Source organism: Otolemur garnettii, unplaced genomic scaffold, assembly GCF_000181295.1.
Source record: "Otolemur garnettii isolate 467f Iridium unplaced genomic scaffold, OtoGar3 scaffold00050, whole genome shotgun sequence".
NCBI lineage: Eukaryota > Metazoa > Chordata > Mammalia > Primates > Galagidae > Otolemur > Otolemur garnettii.
Genome location: NW_003852445.1, coordinates 11,681,572 through 11,688,123, shown reverse-complemented (window position 1 = coordinate 11,688,123; position 6,552 = coordinate 11,681,572). Strand labels below are relative to the sequence as shown.

At 41.5% G+C, this 6,552-nt stretch overlaps 1 protein-coding gene and 1 pseudogene across 6 annotated transcripts in view; one reads left to right on the top strand and one right to left on the bottom strand.

Annotated features, from left to right (window-relative positions):
- The window catches only part of LOC100951672, a 741-nt pseudogene extending 582 nt beyond the window's left edge, over positions 1-159 (top strand).
- SLC28A2 (solute carrier family 28 member 2) overlaps positions 1-3,801 on the bottom strand; it is a 36,594-nt gene extending 32,793 nt beyond the window's left edge. For all 6 annotated transcript variants that reach the window (XM_003791795.3, XM_023514307.1, XM_023514311.1 and 3 more), the window contains exon 1: positions 3,645-3,801. The gene's annotated coding sequence lies outside the window, so the exon portion shown is untranslated. The remainder of the gene's footprint in view (positions 1-3,644) is intronic.
- Between the last annotated feature and the right edge of the window lie 2,751 nt (positions 3,802-6,552).

Below are 6,552 nucleotides of genomic sequence, written 5' to 3'. Positions count from 1 at the left end.
AAAAAATAAAAAGGAAAGGGTGGAGAGATTCAACCAGTTAATGTGAAAGGTGGAAATAAAGTTCTTCTCTCAGAATATGGAGGCACCAAAGTAGTTCTAGATGACAAGGAGTACTTCTTATTTACAGATGGTGACATTCTTGGGAAGTATGTAGACTGAAATAAATCATTACTGAAATAGCATTGACATGAAGCTGCCTATTCCACTGAAGTTCTGAAATCTTTCATCATATAAATAATTTCCATGTCTCTCTTTTATAATAATAAAAAAAAGTCTCTGCATTCGGAAAACATACCATTGGTGTGGCTCCCGTAGCACTGTGGTTACAGCACTGGCCACATATACCGAGGCTGGCAGGTTCAAAAGCTGCCCAGGCCAGCTAAACAACAATGACAACTGCAACAAAAAATAGCTGGGTGTTGTGGTGGGCACTTCTGGTCCCAGCTGTTTGGGAGGCTGAGGCAGGAGAATCACTTAAGCCCAAGAGTTTGAGGTTGCTGTGAGCTGTGACACCACAGCACTCTAATGAGGGCAACATAATGAAATTCTGTTTCAAAAAAAAAAAAAAAGAAAATGTACCATCGTTTCATAATGAAAAAACATATCCTAGAAAACAATAGAAAACAGGACTGTACATGGTTCAATGCCAAATGACTGCTAGGAATTTTTTTATTAATCCATTCAACAAATATTTATTGCCTACGCAGTATTATCCAGGCACTGTTTGGGGTGTGAAGGAACAAGATATTTGAAATATATCTCCATCATCAAGAAACCTACAAATCACTGAGGAAAGAGATGTGTCAAGAAAGTCTTCACACCAGGAATGGATTAAAAGCTATGGTATATGTATACCATGGAATACTATTCAGCCATTAAAAAAGATGGAGACTTGGGTGGCACCTGTGGCTCAGTGGGTAGGGCGCCAGCCCCATATACCGAGGGTGGCAAGTTCAAACCCAGCACTGGCCAAATTACAACAAAAAAATAGCCGGGCATTGTGGTGGGCACCTGTAGTTTCAGCTACTTGGGAGGCTGAGGCAAGAGAATTCCCTAAGCCCAGGAGTTGGAGGTTGCTGTGAGCTGTGTGATGCCATGGCACTCTACCTAGGGTGATAGAGTGAGACTCTGTCTCTACAAAAAATAATAAAAATAAAATAAAATAATAAAAAAGATGGAGACTTTACATCTTTTGTATTAACCTGGATGAAAGTGGAACACATTATTCTTAATAAAGCATCACAAGAATGGAGAAGCAGGGCTCAGTGCTCATAGCACAGTGATTACAGTACCAGCCACATACACCAAGGCTAGCAGGTTCGAACCCAGCCTGGGCCAGCTAAGTAACAATGACAACTGCAACAGAAAATAGCCGGGCGTTGTGGCAGGCACCTGTAGTCCCAGCTACTTAGGAGGCTAAGGCAAGAGAATTGCTTAAGCCCAAGGGTTTGATGTTGCTGTGAGCTGTGACACCACGACACTCTACCCAGGGTGACAGCTTGACACTCTGTCTCAAAATAAATAAAATAAATAAATAATTTAAAAAGAAAAAAAAAGGAATGGAGAAGCAAGAATCCCATGTACTCAATTCTGATATGAGGACAATCAGTGACCTAGTACGCGGTAGGGTGTAGGGGAAGGGGAGAGCAGAGAGAGAGAAGAAGGGAGGGGGTGAGGATCATGGTGTGTGACACACCTTTTGGGGGCAGGACACAATTCTAAGAGGGACTTTACCTAACAAATGCAATCATTGTAACCTGGTTCTTTGTACCCCCAACAATAAAAAAAAGAAAAAAAGAAAAAGAAAGCTTTCGCAGAGCTGGTAACACTTGCCCTGAGTCTAGAGTCTTGACAAGTAAGTGGGAGGTCACTGTTGGAGAAGGGGAAATATTGTATATTCCCTCAGAGGAATAAGCTTTAACAAAGGCACAGAGGTGTGACCTTCCCTGACAGGAAAAGGGGGCTGCAAAAATTATTAATAGTTAAAGAATGGGCTTGGCGCCCATAGCACAGTGGTTAAGGTGCTGGCCACATACACCAAGGGTGGAGGTTCGAGCCTCACACAGTCCAGCTACAACAACAAAAATAAAATAAGGTAATTTTGAAAAAAAAAAAAAAAGTTAAAGAATGGAGGAAGATTGTTGAGAAATTAATTTTAAAAGGACAAAATAAAGTAAGATATTAGTTAAGTAATGGAATGGTGGATGGGGGTGGTCTACAAGAAATAAATCTGGGATGCAGTCAAGTACCAGATAGAGGTAGGTGCTTGTAAACTGGGCTAAAATATTTGTACTTGTTCTAACAAAATGGGGAGGCAAGAGGACGATGATTTGCAAAGGTGCCCACTGTGGGCAGAGAGTCTAGTCGGATGACAAAAGCAATGGTCCAAGCTGGACATAGCAGTAGAGCCTAATCAGTAGAAGAGGATGGACAGAAGGAAACAAATCTCCAGGACTTGGGGACTGTGCAGGCATGAAGACCATGAGTGAAAGGAGGAGAGAGAATTCTTCAAAATTGTTCAAGATGATCTCGTTTCTGCCAACTTGTATCCTCTAGTAGTACTGAGCTGCACGTTGTTCCCCGAGCACCCAATGTTTCCTTGTGTCTGTGTGACTTGTGGATGCTATTCCTTCAGCCTCTATACCCTGCCCCTATTTATCTACCTAGCAAACTCCTATATCGCCTTTAAGTCTCTGTTGTGAGGCCACCCATTTGATGAAGTGTGTGCGACTCCCTCCTCTGGGCTGCTGCCACCTCTCACTGTGATCTCCTCAAATATAGGTTCACTGTCTTCTTTGGCACTGTATCCCCAGGCTCAAGGTCAGTTATGATATTAGGCAAGGCAATCAATGAGTATTTGTAAAATAAGTGAGAACAACAAAAAAAAGCCCAGGAATCTGGCTTAGATTATTTGGTATGTAGATGATGATTCTATTTCTTTTTCTTTTCTGTTCTTCAAAAGTGCTGGCTTTTCTATAAATAAAAATAAAATTATTGATCTCTCATTCACTACTCTGTTAATTGGCTTAAATAACAGACAGACAGACTCCTTGATCCGGCAATACCCTTCTCTCTTTCTTGTGCTGCCTAATGCTATCTCATAAGATTACTATAAAAATTAAGGAATTTAATAAGGTGAAAGAACTTGGAAAATAGTAGATGACCTTTCAATTACAGGGCACTAATGTTAAGACCTTATAGTAATTTAGGAAAATAAGACATCAATGTTGAAAGTAGACTTGCTTACAGATATATATATATATATTTTTTTGAGACAGGAGCCTCAAGCTATCCCCCTGGGCAGAGTGCCATGGCATCACAGCTCACAGCAACCTCCAACTCCTGGGCTCAAGCGAGTCTCTTGCCTTGGCCTCCTGAGTAGCTGGGACCACAGGCGCCTGCCACAACGCCCGGCTATTTTTTGGTTGCAGCCGTCATTGTTGTTTGGTGGGCCTGGGCTGGATTCGAACCTGCCACCTTGGGTGTATGTGGCTGGTGCCTTAGCCACTTGAGCCACAGGCGCCAAGCCCTTACAGATATTTTTGAGCTAATGTCCTACTGTCATCTCAATATCATCTCTAAAGATGAAGTGTCTTTTACTCAACCTATCTCACACTTTATCTTTTTATTTTCTTCATTTTTACCTTAAATAATTTCCAGTTCTGGTGCTAGATCCAGGCATAATGATAGGCACAGATCCTGGTGTTCTGTTCAGGTGAAATGATGCCAGCAATCACATCTCTCTTTCTTCTCTCAGCTTCTCTCTTTCTTTTCCTGTATAAAGTGTAAAAACCATGTCTTCTCAATGAAGGCCACTGGCCGCATTTGTCTCACTTTCTCAAGGGATCCAGATTAGCTTTAAATACAAATATTGACATAACCCAAACTTCCAAGAGGAATGGAACTAACCTAGAGGGTACCTCCCCTCAGTTAATAACTTGGACTTGGGCTTCAGTGTTTGTTTTTTGCCCAATCACTGATCATAATTTGACTGATAAACTCTCGCACATTACAGAGCAGGAAGAATGGAGTGATTTACCCAGAGTCAACATCTAGTTAGTGGCTCAGTCACTTCTATATTCTGAGACCTTTACTCCCAGTTCTAAGCTCTTTCTGGGCTGTGAGTTTAAAGGTAAATAAGAGATGCCTGCGTTTCTTCAGCATTCTATAGTCTTTCAAATGATTTTCCTATACTTCCACTATCTTCACAACATTCCTGTAAGGCAAGCAAGTCAGCTACTAATCCTATTTTAGGTAAAAAGAAAAACAGACTCAAAGAAGATGAGCAGTTTGTTTAAAGTCATACAGCTAATTAGGGCAGAGCCAGGATAAGACTTTAGCTCTGTTCATTTCCATGGAAACTGGGTCTTATGACTACCCTAAAGCCTAAAACAGTGTTTTTCAACCTTTCTTATCTCAGGGCACACTTGGACCTATAATTAAACTTCCGCTAACTAGCTATTGACTCTGGGTAAATCACTCCATTCTTCCTGGTCTGCAATGTGAGAGTAAAAGAAAGAATATACTTATTGTGTGCCTTGAATGTCTTTCAAAAATAATTTAATTAATGATCTATAATTATTTTCACAGCATACCTAAGGTTCTGTCACAGCACACTGGTTGAAAATCACTGATTTGGAGGTTACTCCCGGAAAACTAGGTAGCCTGCCAAAGTTCGTTTGGGAAATGGCCAGAGTATAAGTAATAGATGATTTTATCTTTCCTGCTTTTACCTCTCCTTTGATTCCTGGGAGAAGCAGGCAGAACTAGAGAGAATAGAGGGACTTCCTATTTTAATCTTAATAGAACGCTGGTATTTAACTAACCCTTCTGTTGAGAACAACTAAAAATCCTAAATAAAATATAAAAAACAACAGTTTGGGCTTGGCGCCTGTGGCTCAAGCGGCTAAGGTGCCAGTCACATACACCTAGGGTGGAGGGTTCGAATCCCCAGCCCGGGCCCGCCAAACAACAATGATGGCTGCAACCAAAAAATGGCCAGGCGTTGTGGCGGGCGCCTGTGGTCCCAGCTACTTGGGAGGCTGAGGCAGGAGACTCGCTTGAGCCAGGAGTTGGAGGTTGCTGTGAGCGTGATGCCACGGCACTCTACCCAGGGGGATAGCTTGAGGCTCCATCTCAAAAAAAAAAAAAAAACAGTTTGAAGGTGTAGGGAAGAAAACCTCAGGACTCAGACAAAAGTACTGCTATAATAAAAGAAAATCGTGTGGATAGGGTAAAAGAAAATGGATTAATTTTCTCTTCAACTCTAAATAACATCATTAAATCATCTACAGATTTTCAATTACACTATTCAGTAATTTAAAATTTAAAATTACAAAGCATCCTAAAAAAAAAAGAGGCACAAAGGACCTAAAACTAAGAGAAAAACAAATGATAGAAACAAACTCATGAGTAACTCAGATATGGGAGATGTCATACAAGGATTTTAAAATAACTATGGTTAATCTTTTCAAGAAAATAGGAGAATAGATGGACAAAATTGAAGAGAAGATAGAGATTTTTATGTTTTGTTTTGTTTTGTTTTTTGAGACAGAGTCTCACCATGTCACTCTGGGTAGAGTGCTGTGGTGTCCCAGCTTACAACAACCTCCAACTCTTGGGCTTAAGCAATTCTCTTACCTCAGCCTCCCAAGTAGCTGGGACTACAGATGCCCACCACAATGCCCAGCTATTTTTTGTTGCAGTTGTCATTGTTGTTTATCTTGCCTGGGCTGGGTTAGAACCTGCCAGCCCTAGTCTATGTGGCTGGCGCCATAACCACTATGCTATGGGCGCTGAGCCAAGATAATCCTCTTCTAAGAAGTTTACTCAGTGCCCCAAGAGAGATCCCTAGCCCTTTGTGAGCGCTGAGGATTTGTCTGCAGCTCCAGTAGTTCTTTCCCAGAACTCAGTAGTTTCCTCACATGTATGCACTGATCAGCTTCCCCTCTGTGCAGCTTCTCCTTGATGCTCTGCCCTGTGAATTCTAGCCACTTTGGCCTCCCTGAATTCTGAACTCTATGTGACTACTGTCTTTATCCCACTTCTCTAAGCTATGACCTAGAGACTACGCAGGCAATAAGCTGAGACAGCATAGGACTAATTTTGTTTGTCTTCTTTCAGGAAGAACCACCTCTCACTGTCTGTTGTCCAATACTTGAAAAACATTGTTATCTATATTTCATCAGAAGATGTTAGTTGCTTAAGGTATGAGGGTAAGTCTGGTCCCTGTTACTCTATCTTGGCCAGAAGTGGAAGTCTATAAATAATTATTGAGTGCGTACTATTATACTGGATGTAGCCTTTATATTTAATTTATTTTTGAGACAGAGTCTCACTCTGTTGCCCAGGCTAGAGTGCCATGGTGTCATATCTCACAGCAATCTCAAACTTCTAAGTTCAGGTGATTTTTCTGCCTCAGCCTCCCAAGTAGCTGGGACTATAGGTGCCTGCAGTGATGCCCGGCAAATTTTTTCTATTTTTAGTAGAGATGAGGTCTCACTCTTGGTCAGGGTGGGGATGCAGCCTTAAATGTTGAAGATAGGACCAGAC